This window comes from Lepus europaeus, chromosome 10 (assembly GCF_033115175.1).
Source record: "Lepus europaeus isolate LE1 chromosome 10, mLepTim1.pri, whole genome shotgun sequence".
NCBI classification, from domain to species: domain Eukaryota; kingdom Metazoa; phylum Chordata; class Mammalia; order Lagomorpha; family Leporidae; genus Lepus; species Lepus europaeus.
In genome coordinates, this window is record NC_084836.1 from 32175193 (window position 1) to 32192531 (window position 17339).

At 43.3% G+C, this 17339-nt stretch overlaps 1 pseudogene; it reads right to left on the reverse strand.

The window, feature by feature from the left end:
- Positions 1-13122: 13122 nt before the first annotated feature.
- On the reverse strand, positions 13123-14625 carry LOC133768007 (protein lin-28 homolog A-like; annotated as a pseudogene).
- Between the last annotated feature and the right edge of the window lie 2714 nt (positions 14626-17339).

Here is a 17339-nt window from a genome sequence, read left to right on the forward strand (position 1 = left end):
GGGAGTGAACCATCGGATGGAAGGACCCCCCCCCCACCCCTGTCTCTCTCTGCCTCTCCTCTCTCTCTGTGTAACTCTGACTTTCAAATAAATAAATAAATCTTTTTTCAAAAAAAGAATTGATATCCAGAATATATAAGGAACTCAAAATACAATAAACACCTCCACAAAGGATCCATTTAAAAATGACCATATAGTCTGAACAGATATTTTTCAAAGGAAGAAATACAAATCATTGACAAACATATTTTAAAAGCTCAATGTCATGTTTCCATATTTGGAACTTTAAAAAGTTTAACTAAATGGATGATAGTGATTATCGAAGACTGGCAAGGTTGGGGAGAGAAATCTTATCAAAATGGCAGGTGTTGTGTGAAACAAAGATACAAAGATGTGTGGGCAGCCAACAATCGCAAAATGAGAAGAACAGGGTTGGGTACTGAGGATGAGAGTTGCAACTTCTTAAGAAACTAGACTCCTGCCTTGAAGAGAGGATGGTGTGTAGGAGGCTGGCTAAGGGGTACTACTCTCTCAGTACATCTTCAGAGACAAGATTCTCTCTAAACTTCCCCGGTGAAGTTGGTATTCAAGTGAGTACGAGACCACGGTTTGGGGCTACATGCTATCAGAAACTAGGAATACTGAACAGAATGACGGAGCAGATAGGTGGGGAACATTGTGCACTGTGGTCAGAAAATGCCAACAAAATAGAAGAAAACTGACATCCCTCTGAGATCAGCCGAAGAATCATGAATACAGAAGCTTTGCAGCATCCAGGGTGAGTGATTTCACATGATCTCAAATTTGTCAGTGTATGTAAGCTTTCAGATGAAGAATATTTACTAACACGGGGAAAAAGATGGCCAAATGTGCCTGTAAGATACAAGAAACTTCTTTAGTTAGGAGTCAAGATGCTACCAGCACAGTTTAAGCAATTAACACCTGGTTCCTGCCAAAACAACTGATGACAAAACATTTCAAGTAGCCTCAGTTGATAGGGGAATTATATTTATATCTATAGCTTTCCCCTGATTACATGGCTTATTCCTTCAACAAACATTTATTAACCACCAGTAGTCATTGGGCACTGTGCCAGTTAAGAGAGATGTAGGCCGGCGCCATGGCTCAACAGGCTAATTCTCCACCTTGTGGCGCCGGCACACCAGGTTCTAGTCCCGGTCGGGGTGCCAGATTCTGTCCCGGTTGCCCCTCTTCCAGGCCAGCTCTCTGCTATGGCCCAGGAAGGCAGTGGAGGATGGCCCAAGTCCTTGGGCCCTGCACCCGCATGGGAGACCAGGAGAAGCACCTGGCTCCTGGCTTCGGATCAGCGCAATGCGCTAGCCGCAGCGGCCATTGGAGGGTGAACCAGTGGCAAAAAGGAAGACCTTTCTCTCTGTCTCTCTCTCTCGCTATCCACTCTGCCTGTCAAAAAAAAAAAAAAAAAAAAAGGAAGAGAAATGTAATAAAAATAATCATATATATATATATACATATATATATGCTTTATCTTTATCTGGTTTATATTTTAATGGGGGAAGTGATAAGGGTGATGAGCACTTCCAAAAAGGTCAAGGTCATTGGAAAGTAGTGGCAAAGGTGAGAGTGAAGTCACCCACTGTGATAGCTCAGGGACATCTTTGAGAAAGTGAGACTGATTGTGCACCAGGGGTTCTATCCCAAATAGAATGGGAAGATGCTGGAGGATTTGAAGGCGACTCTGATCAGCCTTCAATTCTTAGAATGCCCCGCTGACTTTCTTAAGAATAGATATGAAGGGAGGAAAAGTAGATTGAAGGAAGACAGGAGGCTCTTGCAGTGTGTGAATTTTCTCTTTATGGTTGGCACTCGATTTTGCCAAGAATCTTGATCGCTGAAATAATATGTGGTAATGGCTATCGTTTGAATACTGCTTGTTCCCTCCTGAACTCCTGCTAAAATTTGCTTGTCATTGTGGCAGTGCTGGGAGGTAGAGTACAGTGACAAGTGACTGGGTCAAGAGGCAGAGCCTGCGTGAATGGATAAATGCATCTTCACCGGAAATAATGAGCGATTACAGAATTCACCTTCCTTCCTTTTCCTTCTCCCGCAAAGGAGCTCACTTGCCCTTCTGCTTCCCACCAGGACTGGGAGCTGTACAAGGCCCTCAACCGGATGTGGCCGCCAACCTGTGATTTCACAGCTTGCACAACAATAAGCAAAACAAACCTGTGTCCTTTATCAATTACCCACTCTCAGGTATTCTGTTAGTAGAACAGAAAACATACTGGGACAGTAACTAAGGACTAACAGGTTACAATGGCTGTGCGTGTGTGTGTGTGTGTGTGTGAGCAGCCGTCAGGACAAACCAGGAGACTGTCTTATTCTAACGAGAAAGCTGCTCCCTCTCTAGCATACCCTTTCCTTCTCCCCTTGCTGCGGTCGCCGTCGTCCCCGGTTCCAGGATCTCCGGCCACACGCACCAGGGCCTGTCCGAGCAACTTCTCAACTGTGATGTTTGTTGTGAAACCCCTCATCAGTTATCACAGAGCAGCCAGATTTTCATGAACTATCAACCTATCTCTTGTATAATTTCATTATTTTAAGATTAAAATGAATATGTAAACCAGAGTCAAAGGGTCTGTGGTTTAATAAGAAAATGAATTTGCAAAGCTAAGGGCATGCCCTCATTTTCTGATACAAACCTTTTCCTAATTTTAAGTGTAACATCAATCAAATGAGTTTGAGAACTGAAAAACTTTCAAGATTTTAAATTATTTTATCAAAAAACTCTGCTCTTTTTTATTTTAAAATGTTTTCTCCTGCCTAAGCTGCTCATGATATTGAAGGGATGCCTATATATGTATATAAGCCAAAAACTCAATCTACGCATGGCTGATTGTTCAGTGATATATTTGCAGCATGATTTGAGTATTCTCTAAGGGTCCACGTGATTGCAGCTGGGTTCATAAGGGTTGGAACCTTTAGGAGATGGGGCCTAGTGGGAGGTCCTTAGGTCATTGGGAACTTGAGGAAGTTCACATATAATTCTTTGATTTCTCATGAGAAAAAAAGCAACTGGCCTGGCTCCTCCTATCTCTGCTTCCTGGCTTGAATTGTGATAACTTGCTCCAGTGCATATGCCTACCATTGCCATCTGCCATCCACCACCTACTTTGGGGACATCACCAGAACTGAGCTGATGCAGGTACCATGTCCTGAACCTCCAAATCTGTGAGTTAAATCAAGCTCTCCTTCATTTGTAGCCTGTGTCAGGTATTTTGATACAGTGATCAAAAGCTCACTAAAACATCTGCTTACTGTTCATCTACTCATTTACACAGTTATTATAAAGCAGCACAGTTCTAGGCACTGAGATCCTTGTTCTCAAGTGGTTTTCATTCACGGTGGGTGCTATACATTGGAAATTACAACATAAATAGGTGCTTATGATTGCAACGGGTAAACATGGCCTAGGGGCTAGACAAGCCCAAAGAGGTCACTCAATTCAGTCATGGAAGTTCTCCTAGAAGAGTGGAGACTTGGAGAAGAGAAGCTTTCTTATTAATGTGTAGAATTCTGCCAGGTGTAGCAGTGGAGTAAAGTATGGTACTATGTTGTTTAACAACACAGAATCTGAGAAATAAATTACTAGATAACTTTCATCATTGTGCAAATATCATAGCGTGAACTTACCCAAAAGTAGATGATAAAATCTACACATCTGGTCGATATGGCACATGTGTGTCACATACACACATGCGCACACACACAAGCCTATTTCTCCAAAAGCCATGATGAACAAAATGACACGAGATTTAGTCAAGCACAAGAGAAATTTATGCAATCAAGAAACTTGATAAAAACAAAATGTATGAGACTGCTGAAGGAGTAGGTGTACTATTTTACAGTGAAATTTTTAAGTAGAAGGTGGTAGCTTTGGGATCTGCAAGGAGAGAAGGTCTACACTTCCTGGAATGGAGAGTCCCTACCCACACTTCCAGGGACAGAAAATCCTTGTCAAGGTCCCCACGGGTGTCTAAAGGTCAACCAATGAGGATCAGACCTGCCTCAACCTTTAACCCCCACGCCCTGTATCTATAAAAGGAGCCCTCCCAACCTGTGACGCTCAACTTCCCTGGCGCACGCTCTGTTGGGACTGGTGAACCTTGCCCGGGAGCGGAATCCCAATAAAAGCTTGTGAATTAATTGATTCATCTGCCTGGGAAGATTTATTACGCGCCGGACACCTTCCAGAAAGAATACACTCTGATGATAAAAAGTAAATATGTAAAGCTATGACAGTTGTCTACTATCATGATCTAATGTTATGTAGATACCTATTCATATTACTATGCTTTTAGGCAACTTGCAGAGAATGTTCTGACTTCCTTAATTCAATTCTTTGATGAGTACGAAGTGATCTATCGAAAGGGACATTAGTAATATTCAAATAATATATTGGGATATAAGTACAAAAATTTAATTTGCATGACAAATCGAGAAAAATGTTTCACTAATTTATTTATTTTTATTTATTTTTTGACAGGCAGAGTTAGACAGAGAGAGAGAGAGAGAGAAAGGTCTTCCTTCCATTGGTTCACCCCCCAAATGGCCACCATGGCTGGCGCTGTGCAGATCTGAAGCCAGGAGCCAGGTGCTTCCTCCTGGTCTTCCATGCAGGTGCAGGGCCCAAGTACTTGGGCCATCCTCCACTGCCCTCCCGGGCCACAGCAGAGAGCTGGACTGGAAAAGGAGCAGCCGGAACAGAATCCGGCGCCCCGACCGGGACTAGAACCCAGGGTGCCGGCACTGCAGGTGGAGGATTAGCCTATTGAGCTGCGGCACTGGCCTCACTAACTTTTTTTTTTTAACATAGTCTGTCATTATTTATTGTCAACCAAAGCTTATCATTTAGATCTATTTGTCAATGAACACTGAAAAGGGGCTTAATTTTAAAGAGATGTAATAACAACAGCAGTCATAATAAATACTGATTACATACTTCGTATGTGCTTGGCACTGGATTTAAATGCTCCCCTTAATATGTGATAACTTAATCTTCAGAGCATGTTTATTTAGCAGGCATTTAATTAAAGGATGAGCATGGGAAGACTGAAGAGAAAGTGAATGGCAGAAATATTATGGCAACAATGAGACCGAGAAGAGAGCAGATCCAAGCAGGAGGAAATGGTCATTGGTGGCTAATGTTCGTGCTAGGTGTACTGAGAGAAGAATATAAAGTACACGTGTGCTTTAAGAACAATGTGATGATTTGAGACCTTGGCCAGGAAAGTTCACTATCACCGTCAGTTAGAAGACAGAACGGAGTGCCACAGCTCAAAAGCAAGGAAACTTTGAAGGCCGAGAGTATCGACAACTCTTTTAACTGTGAAGAAGTGAGCTCCGAGATGATACACCATTGCAGTCACATTATTCTAGGAACAAGTCAACTTGACCACTGATGGAGTCAGAAAAAATGGTGGCAGCACTAACAACTACTTCCTTCTCCCCTCCTCGCACTATCTCTGCACTAGTGCAGTGCAACCCTGGTGTCTCACTGTGAAGCTGAAGAAGCTGACACCATTCCTAATCACAGCAACAAAAACAGATGGACGCAAGACTGAAACAAAGGCCACGGTGATTTTTAAAGCAGCAGGGCTGAAAGAATATGAGACAGGGCCTAAGAATGAAAGAGCAAGGGGCAGGCATTTGGTGCAGCAGTTAAGACCCTGCATGGGATGCCCGTGTACCCTATGGGTGTGCCTAGTTGGAGTCCCAGCTCCTCGTCTTCCAATCCAGCTTCCTACTAATGTGTACCCTGGGAGACAGCAGATGGCGATTCAAGTAATTGAGTAGCTGCAAGTCAAGGAGTCCTGGGTTGATTTCTGGGCTCCTGGCTTTGTATTGGCCTAGCCCCGGATGTTGCAAGCATTTGGGGAAATGAACCAGCAGATGGGAGATCACTCCCCTCCCCTTCTCTCTTTTCTTTCTCCACCCTTCTGCAGTCTCTGACTTTCAAATAAAATGAAAACAATTAACAGTTTTTTGAAGAATGAAAACAATATCTGACTTGAAGTAATGGGTTGCAAGCATTTCTGATGAACCAGATTATTTTCTAATTGGATGGGCATCATCACTAAATTTTATATACTATATTTGAGTGTCTAATTTCCTTGTCTGTGTCAGGATGGTTTAGTGGTTCATCCAGTTGGCTTTGGGACTAGAGAGAAGTGCTCACACTTCCTAGTTGTGGCTTTAAGAAAAATTATCAGATGTCTTTATATCTCTTCTCATTGGTAATGATGGCCAATAAAAATAATGCCTACTAAATAAACATGCTCTGAACATTAAGATACATTATGTATGGCAAGCATTTATCACAATGCCAATCATATACAAAGTGTTCAATGTTTACCTCTACTGCTGTTGTATCTTAACATTTTTTCATAGTTCATTAATATATGTAAATAGTAAATTTTAATAATAAATGACAATGGACTTTCTTTAAAAAGTTTTTTCTCGGTAACATTCAAATTAAATTCTTATACTTATTCCAGTATATTATTTGAGTATTATTAATTAGTAACAAAATGCAAAAGAGAAAAACAGAAAAGTAAGGAGACTTACATACTTTGTCCAATTAAATAATATGGCTCTAGTAACTTAAATTTCTGTAAGTAGCCATAGAATTTATAACACATGCACTCATTCTTAGCACTTTTACCAAACAAAATCCCAAGTACTCCTGATTCAGATTCCAGATTTGCACTGGAGCCTCATCTCAACTTAGCAGATCTCTCCAACATCTTACTTGGACTATAAAATGGAAACTGAAATATTCACCAGCACCTTAATTATAACAACAAAGCTTCCTTGCCCTCTGTCAATGATTTTCTCCACATCTACATCACAAAATTGTGGATTACATTAAGCTAAATTATGATTCAGTCTGTGCTGGATCTACAGCACAGAAGCAGCTCACATGAGAACGAGATTTAAAGTTAGTTTTTAAAACAAAGATAAAAATAATGCCCCTGAAAATGACCTTCAAGAACAATATGGTACTATCTTTCATTAAGGTCCAAAACAATTTTTCCTCTCTCCTTAGAACAGAGCTCTGCTTCTTTTTGGTTAAGAACCAAATTAGAGCTGCCTTGCATGGAAGGCACTTAGGGACTATGTTACAGAATAAACATTTACCATATGTTTAAAAATGAAGGTGGTAATGGGCACCACTTCTAGTCCCGGCTGCTCCTTTTCTGATCCAGCTCTCTGCTGTGACCTTGGAAAGCAGTAGAAGATGGCCCAAGTCCTTGGGCCCCTGCACCCACGTAGGAGACCTGGAAGAAACTCCTGGGTTCAGGTCAGTCCAGCTCCGGCCACGGTGGCCATTTGGGGAGTGAACCAGTGGATAGAGGATCTCTCTGCCTCTCCCTCTCACTGTCTATAACTCTAACTCTCAAATAAATAAAATCTATTAAAAAAATGAAGAGTGTACTTGGTGATGTAACATGCTCACACTCCAGCAGTCAGCAACTGTGATAACCAGAGGTGTGACGGATTTGTGTCTTTCATTTCCCACTCTTAGCTCCCTGAACTCATGCTGCACAGTGAATAAATTCAATTGATCTCCTTTTCTTTGTGCCCCTGCACATGTGTAATTGAATTTATTTAAATTACACAAGCATACCATGCTGCTCCATTTTATATATAACAGATAGCATCAGTACGCTAGACCCTTAACAGCTATGAACAATCCTCACAAATACATATAAGAGCTCAGAGGTTTTTAATCCATTAAGTAAAACAAGAAAACAGATACAAAGAATTTGACAGAGCTATTATCCACATTAGGAGCACAGCAATGAGAACAGAAGATAAATTATGGAGGCAAAATATCCAGACTAATTATTTTCCAGCCTGTCCCAATCCAGATGTGATGCACAATAGGAAAGTGCAACATCTGCCTCTCTCTGACGGGGTGGAAGAGCATGAGAGGAAGAGCTACAAAGCAGTAAGACCATATTGAATGCACTAATTGGTGCTGTGGATGCTGAAATGCAATTGTCTTGGTAATTAAGCTAGAGCTATTTTCTGGGTAGGCACAAAAGCAGAATTCCCCTACTACCAAAGTTTTGGACTAGATCCTTACATGAGAAAACAGTAAAAAATATTTTTCAGTTGGGAGCAACTTTCTATTCAGAAATACTGCAGATCAGTCAATAGTGTGTGGTGTCTCAGGCTCTACTAACCAATAATTAAAATTGAGAAACGAGAATTCACTTCCTTCCTAAAAGTGAACTTGTTATAAAGGAAGAACTTATTATTGTTGCAAGGATTGAGACTCATTGGTTCTATGAATGAAAATCAGAAGGCAGTGTTTAGGGACAATGGAGAAACACATCACCTCTTCCTCCTACACCTACACTGACTTTCGTTAGCTTCATATTCATATGCCTGCCCTTTTTCCCTAGTATTTTGAATATTTAATGCAATCTAACCAAAAGTGAAGGAAAATGTACAGAATAAGACTTTTAAAAAATAGGGGAGAGGGTGGCATTGTGGTACAGCATCATCCCATATGAGCACAAATTCTAGTGCTGGCTGTTCCATTTCTTTTTTTTTTTTTTTTTTAAGATCCATTTTATTTACTTGAAAGACAGGGTTACAGAGAGAGGTAGATTGATGGGGGGGGGGTCCTCCATCCATGGGTCCACTCCCCAAATGACTGCAACAGCCAGAGCTATGCTGATCCAAAGCCAGGAGCCAGGAGCCTCTTCTGGGTCTCTCACGTGGGTGCAGGGGCCCAAGCACTTGGGTCATCCTCCACTGCTTTCCCAGCCCATAGCAGAGAGCTGGATTGAAGTGGAGCAGCAGGAACTTGAACCGTCGCCCATATGGGACTCCGGCGCTGCAGGCAGCGGCTTTAACCTGCTGTGCCACAGTGCCGGCCCCGGCTGTCCCATTTCTAATTGAGGTCACTACTAATGCCCCTAAGAAAGCAGCAGAAGATGGCCCAAGTACTTGAGCTCCTGCCACCCCTGTGCAAGACCAAGCTGGAGTTCCTGGATCCTGACTTCAGTTTTACCCAGCTCTGGCCTTTGGGAACATTTGGGGAGTAACCAGAAGATGGAAGATCACTCTTTCCTCTTTCTTTCCCTCCTTCTCTCCCTACAACTCTCTGCCTTTAAAATAAATAGTAAATAAATAAATCATTTTAAGAAATAAAATTAAGAAAGTGGAGGAGGAAGATGCAATAGAAGATAAGAAGGATGAAATAGGAATAAAGGAAAGCTGATAGAGCCAGTTCAATACAGAAATAAATTACTTTTAAAGCACAATTATTTATCACCTTCAAATGATACTGTAATAAAGCATAACTAATTCAATATTTATGTGAGATGATTTATTAGAACACTTGTGTGTATATTCCCTTATTAAATTGGTTCAATTTTAAGCTAGTATCACAATTGTACAATTAAAGTGCAATTAATGAATTTATGAAACTCGTAATAAACTGGGAGTATATTAAAATCACAGTGACATTTTAAGGAAAATACAAAAATGTTACAGCTACAAGAATTTTCTGGGGCTAGTGTTGTGGTGCAGTAGGTTAAGCTGTCACCTACAATGCCTGCAATCCATGTGGACTGCAGTTCATGTACTGGCTGCTCCACTTCCAATCCAGCTCCGTGGGAAGGGCAGCAGAGGATGGCCCACAGACTTGGGCTCCTGCCATCCATTTCAGAGACCTGCATGACACTCCTGGCTCTGGCCTGACCCAGCCCTGTCCACTCTGGCCATCTGGGGAATGAACCAGAAGATGGAAGCACGCTCTCGTGCTTTCCCCCCCTTCCTTTTCTCTGTAACATTTTAAAATAAATATTTTAAAAATAAATTTTCTAAAATTATATGCACACACCTCTCTCAGACACACACTCAGTGTGTGCATGTTTAGAAATGATGGCACTTATTAAGCAGGGTAATCATTTCCTGAGGACTTAGGACTTGAGTTTACTTTACTTTGTTATATATATTCCTCCCTTGCAGTGATATCTGATGTGTAATAAATCAGTGTCAGATTGTTTTAAAAAAAAACTTCAATTAGGAGTGGTATTAGTAATTTAGGTAAGTCCTAAACTGAAAATACACAGATTAGTCCATGCATTTCTAAGTCTGATGGTAAGCTGAATGATGATAAATTAGGCCTTAACTGAGCATTTTGTAAATAACACAACATTTTCCCTCATAAATAGATGCAACAAAGAATCTATTCCCAAAGGAATTTTGAAATTATGCCATCACTTGGCACAGAAGAGCATCATCTTTAGACAATTCCCTCACAAGGAGAGGAAGGAAGGGAGAGACAGAGAGAAGGAACTAGAGAGGGATAGAGAGAGAGCAGACACATGGGAATATCCTTAGACATATTTGTCCCTACAAACTTTACTGAAAATTCTGCAAGGAAAATGAAAAAATTTTATCCTCTACCATAAATGGTGACATTGGACTTCTTACTTTTTTTTTCAGTACCAATAAGTCTTTATTTATTCATTGTATTTCCACAGGTAAAGGAGAAAGGATGGGGAGAGTCAGTATATGTGTTACAAAGCAATTAGAAAATTGGAAAGGAGGAACCCAGAACAGCAAAAATCAACCTTCAAATACACACACCCCAGTGATGGGGTCACCAAACCCCAAGGGGGCATAGTCTTCTGCAGTTCAGGAATGAGGGGAGGGGATCAGCGACAGAACAGACACAAGCTTTCCCACTCACCCTCCCTCCCATAAATTCAAGATTCCACACAAAGCTTTGGTTTCTAGCAGTAAACATGGAGTTACATTCGTCCGTCTCCTATCAAACAATCTTGTGGCCACTTTGACATAAGTTTCTTGCACCTGCATAAAAGTTCCTGAGTGACTTGGATGTACATTCATAGTCCCCTTCTCTGTCTCCAAACCCCAGTGTCTACACAGAAGGTGCCAAGTAGCTTCTCTTCTTTAGGATACACATTGAGGTCTGACCCATCCAAATACATCAGTGTCTTAAGTCTTTGGCATGAGTCACATCAGGAAATGGTCTTGACCCAGGAGGTTGGGAACAAGGGGTGGAGGCTCCCTATTTTGTTCAGAATTTCTGTAGGAATCCTTTAGATGTGTGGAGACACCCAGGATCAAATGTTTACGTGTGGGGGTGCAGGTTTCCTTTTGTGGATGGGGGAATGGAGAAGAGGGTAGGTTAGGAGTCAAATTTTAAGGACAGAAAATCCAGAATAGGATAGGGGAAGGGGAACACAAAAGACAGTTTAAGATCCCTGCATCAAGAAGAGAGCCTCCTGTGTTTCAGATCCTTCTGACTGGTGCAGTACCTTCTATCAAAGATGCTTGGGCTATTTTTCTCTCAAAACAGAAAGAAGTTTGTAAACAATAAAACCCCCGAAGAACATGGAGAAAGACCAACACATTATATTTACACAAACTAGGCCACCTAGCAATCACCAACTCAGAGACACAGTGAAGTCCTACAAGGCCCAGACAAATACAATAACTAAAGGGGGCAGCATCTGGGGGAGACAGGAACCCAGGACCAGACACACATCGCCCAATGCGTTCTATTGCATTTGTCCCGTTTCAACACAGTGAGGTAGGTTTGTGGTGATCTCTCAGCATGAAAATGAAACTCCCTTCTCCTTTAGTTACCATGACACAGTCATCATTACAGTCACAGGGCAGGACACTGGCTCCAGACACCACCACCGAGGCCCTCACTTATGGGTCTCCCTGGAAGCCAAGAATTTGGGAAGGTTAAGGATTGTGTAGTCCTTGCTTCATGTTTCACCCCTGGACAGCACAGGATGGGTACAGGGGTATTGGTCTTCAACTCATCCTTACCAGCTCCCATTTCTCTCTCACACACACACACACACACACACACCCTGTTGTGCATAGTGGGCCCCACCTAAATCTGGCTGGTGAAGGATGGCTCTGCTAAGTGAAGCAAAAGTCCTGTGTCCTAGGATCAGGCAGTCCTGACCATGGCTTCCTCTCTGGGCCTTTCACCTGGCTTGGTCTGAGTTCTCTGCACCATCTTTTCCTGTCCAGACTAATTTTCAATCTTCCGGGAGGAGGAGCTCAATCAGGGGGCAACCCCATTAACACTTCATCTCCCTGAAACATTTTCAAGGTGGAGGGGGTTTCAAGAGGACACTGTGGCAAAAAAGCCAGCTCCAATTGGCAAAATGAGGTAGTTCAATAGGCTGTGCACTCCAAATAGTTGCTCTCCATGGTGATAAAAACAACAACAAGCCTTCCTGCTGTGCAGACCTGGAGCTGCTGCGGACTTAGCCCTGGGACTGCTCATGTACCTGAGAACACAGTGCAGGAATGAGGGCCTTTGATTAAAATATACAAAAATACAAACTCAGACATTTGAACCCAGTTCAAACACACAAGATACGTCATTCGCACACAGTTAGTGCAGTTAGCATCCTGGACAAAGTGGGACCCAAGGTGCAGTTATCCAAGGGAGCAAAAAATAAATCACATTGGCCCAGAATGGGGTCAGGAGGGAGCTCAGGAGCAGCAGGTCTGTGAGTGTTTCCCCAGCCACCCTTTTTGCTGATCGTCACAACCCATCACTTGGGACAGTTCCCAGCACCCTGTCCCAGGATCAAGTTATGAGCAAACAAGATGTGGAAAACCCTGCCTTATTCCCAAGAGAGTCCCCCCCACAGGATGTAGTGGTTTGGGGGTTGGGTCCAGGAATCTGGTCCCACAACCAATCTTCTCATCCCAGCGAGGGAAGTATTATTCCATTTTCAAGGGAAAACCTCCCCTATCCAGGCAAATTTCCAAAGCTAGAGATTTGGCACGCGGGGCCTCAGATAAAGCATGCAGGTTACAGGGTGATATCCCCCCAAGCCCCTTAATTGCATTTGGATACAGCATGGTTGGAATTCCCTGCCTCACTCCTTCCTCCCGACAAGAGGGAAAAAGGGGTGATGCTGTGAACCCCAGCCTGGGATACATGGCAATGCCAGCTCCCCCCCAACCCACCCTGTCCCTGCTTTCTCCACTCTGCAGTTGATGCCTGCTCCTTGAAACTTCCTGGTAGCCAAAAAACCAGTCCCCACCCACCACGGCTCAATTCTGGGCCTCGGGGAGCGTGGCAGGGCTGTGGATCGCCTCCTCATCCTCCCGGAAGTAGGCTGGCTTTCCCTGGGAGCTGGGGGCCTGCTGGGCCTTCAGGGGGCACGAGGCCACCATATGGCTGATGCTCTGGCAGAAGTGGCACTTCTTGGGCTGGGGTAGCAGCTTGCACTCCTTGGCATGATGGTCTAGACCTCCACAGTCGTAGCACCTGTCTCCTTTAGATCCGCACTTTCGCATGCTCTTCCCTTTGGCCGCCTCTCACTCCCAATACAGAACACCCCACCAGGCCCCCTGACACGGATGGATTCCAGGCCCTTGGCGGACTTCTTGAAGGTGAATTCCACTGCTTCACCGTCCTTCAGGCTCCGGAAGCCCTCCATGTGCAGCTTACTCTGGTGCACAAAGATGTCCACGGTGGAAGGGGTGGGGTCAAGCGCAAACCCGGCGTGGGCGATCATGGACAGGAAGCTGAACTCTATGTGCACGTTGAACCACTTACAGTTACCCGCCCTGTGCAGCAGCTGCGGCTCGTCCGCCGCCCGGGCCGCGTCCTCCGGCGCTTCCTCAGGCGCCTTCTCCGCCACATTGGTGCGGTGCAGCCGCCTGCAAACTGCTGGTTGGAAACAGAGCCCGTGGTTGTCCGCAGAGCCCGCGGCCCCAGGCCCCTAGTTGGGTAGGTGCTGGTCCCAGAGAAGTCCAGAGGCCCTCACTTTCAAATAAAGTTGTAATCAATGAGAAAGGGCCAAACACTTGTGTGAATGCTTTATTTGAATAGTGCTTGCATGGGTATTCTCTCATTGAGCTTGCTTGATTTGGGGGCTACGATTTAATCTTCCTTCCCCTAGACTGTATATGTGAAGAAGCTGTTTTCAGAAGGTTGCTAAGCTGGGGGACACATAGGTAGAAAGCCCTTTATACCCTGTACTCTACTGAACTTTTCATTTTTATTTTTTTTTAGTAAATTATCTTTGGGGCTGGTTTTGCAGATGACTCTGGAAATCCAGATTGCTTATTAATAAGTCAGCTTTTCAAGCCAGAACAGAGTCACTGTGCTGGTTAGGAGTCACGGAGGGAAGAGAGGTGATTAGATTCTTCTTGGACAGATTCCTTTGTATTCCTATACTTCTAAATTAAGCACACTCAGTATGAAAGACACAAACAATAAAGGCATCCGAGACCAGAAATCACTCCTACGTACATGCATTTCTAGAGCTGATGGTTAGCTCTGCCCTATGGGTGGGAACAGATGTTTTCTCCATTCTCCGAAGTTCCTTCCTCAGGCCTTTCTGTTCACTCCCCCTCCCACAGAAGGAAAAGAAGAGGGATGGGGAAATGGAGATGGAGCGGGAGGGAAGTACAACAGGTGAACTGAGGGAGGGTCATGTGACTCGCTGGGCTCGGGCACCACTGGGCTTCTCAGGAACTGGCCCTGCCCCTGGCCTACCAGGCAAGCTGGGTCTCCGCCGTGGCGAGGCGCTGATGCCAGTGACTCATCGGTTTAGGTCTGAGGGAGGAAGCCGTAGAGACCTTTCCTAACCTCCTGGTTTACACTGTGCCTGCCAGTTGAACATTATAGGGCTCTTCACTTACTCCCAGCTCCTGGTTCAGAATCCAGAAAGACGCTTGACTAGAATCCAAAATCCCAACACACTCTTTCATTGTTATTACTGCCACTAAGACAGCAGAACATTTGGTGCCCCAGAGAGAATATATTAATAAAGTTGGGCCCACTTGAAAGACTCTAACATGATTTTAAGAAGGTAAAAATATGTTATGTTTTCAATTTTCTCCCATGACTACAATAACTAAAATGAGAAAAATTCTAAACTGTGCTTTTGGGGACATATAAATCAAAGTCAGTAATAAAAAAAAAACCTACATAAGCCTATAAATTTTGTAGCTTGACAGTGCTGCTTTAAAAACTGCAAATCTTTGACACATCATGGCTTAGGAATACGCTTTCACAACATCTAATTGGTAACTGATAGACAAGAATCTGTTCTGAGTCCAGAGCTTCCATCTGTTAGCTGATTGTTTCAGTGTGATTTTACTAATAATGAATTTTTAAAAGTACATATTTTAAATTAACACCATGAAGATATGCTTTTTTAAAAAAAACTTATTAAAAAGACCTATTTTTTCATTTTTTGAAAGTCAGACTTACAGAGATAGAGGAAGAGACAGAGACAGAGAGAGCAAGAGAGAGAGTGAGTTCTCTATCTGCTGGTTCATCCCCCAGATCGCTGTAATAGAAAGGACTGGGCCACACTGAAGCGAGGAGCCAGGAGCTTTATCTAGGTCTCCCCCACACCCCGGCCATGGTTGGCAGTGGGCCAAACACTTGTGACATCTTCTGCTGCTTTCCCTGGGTTATCAGTAGGGAGCTGGATCGGAAGTGGAGCACCCAGGACAGGAACCGGCACCTGTATGGGATGCCAGCATCGCAGATGGTGGCTTTTCCTGCCATGCCCCAGCATCGGCCCTGTACTTCTCTCTATTGCTCAAAGTCATGTTGTGGGGTCCTATCTGCAAACCCCTCAATCTCAGATTCATCCTGGACCATTCCCCCAGTCAGACACTTTCACTGTATTGTCTACTTTCCCTTTAGAGCGCTGCACAGGGACAGGAATGAAGTTACTGCTGTAACCAGGATGGCTGGGCTGCGTTCTTCAGTGGACGCTGGGCTCCATAAGACAAGGATCACATTTGTCTGCTGTCTAGCACACAGCCTGATGCATGACAAGCAGGTCAGATTCAACCAAAGCCGCTCATATTCTGCATGCAAAGCAGGTATTAGTAACAGCTATATTTAAATTGGAAATTAAAATCTGCAAAAATGTAAAACATTACCACTCAATAACTATTTTTGTTTTGGAAAAGATTTTTCCACAGTAATAGGTGGATTTTACCAACCAGAGAAAGCTTATAGCACAGAATCTGGAACAGTGAATCCTCAATAAATATTAGCATTATCATTAATAAAACCATTACAGTATGCCCATTATATTCTTGACACAAATATGAATACCTGTTATCAACAGTGATTTTTTTCAAAAGTAACTCTAAAAGCTATGAGGGTCTTTCCAGTATTCCCTCTTGACCCTCTCTCTCATGCTCTACCTTAGTACAAAACACTGAGATGCAGTCAGAACATCAAAGGGATTTGATCCCCTTACCTTTGCATTTGACATTTGCTCTGCCTGGAAGGCTCTTCTTCTCCTACCATGTTCAGTTCCTACTTCAAGGCTTCCATGTCAGGGTTATTCTGCATCTTATAGAAACTGGATCATAAAACTACTTCATATTTTGTCTTATGGATTTATATGCCTTCCAAACTCCTAGAGCCATGTTCAGACTCTAATGGGCACTCAGAAAATGATTATTGTGAGAACCTGTGAGTTAGCTTTGCTTTTAAAATAATATGAATTTTCATGCACTATTTTAAAGTTATTTTAGTTTCATTTTCCAGGATGGTAGATCTTTGTTTACAAAGGATTTTTACTGATATGGCTAAATGTACCCATCTTTTTCCCTGCCAGACTCATCATTTGGAGATGCGCCATTGAATCTTTGTGTTTTCCAACATTTGCTGCCAGGACTGGCTTGCTCAAAGACTAGAAATAAGAACATATTTTTAATGCCTGTGGAATATAAAAAATTTCATTGCAGATGCTATTCTCACAGACTGTCCAGGGAGAAGAGGGCAATTCTGTGGGTCGCTGGGCAGAAAGATGTTGCTGACTCCTGGGCCATACTTTAATGAAGGTCACAACATTTGGGACCCAAATGATGAGCTGGGGGGCTACCTTTGTCGTGTGCGTCAGCAGAAGAAAACAGTTGGTAAGAATCCAGCAGTACAGTGGGATACACAGCAGACTCACAGAATGGCAGATGTCCTAAACAGCATTCTGGCCTCAGAATCAGCCCTTAAGGCATTCAGATCTGGCTGAAGAGCCCATGAGAATATTTTAGGCATGGAAAGCCAAGACACTCTGGCAAAAGAAAAAAAAAAAAAGAAGACCCAAATGAAATATCTCAGTGAGTGTGATCCCAGTGGAAAGAACGGGGCCATCAAAGAAGGAGGTACCTTTCTCTGAAGGAAGGAGAGAACTTCCACTTTGACTATGACCCTATTGCAATAAGATCAAAGTCGGCGAACCCTAAAGGCTTCCATAGCCTTGGCAACTCATCACTAGAGCCTAGGGAGA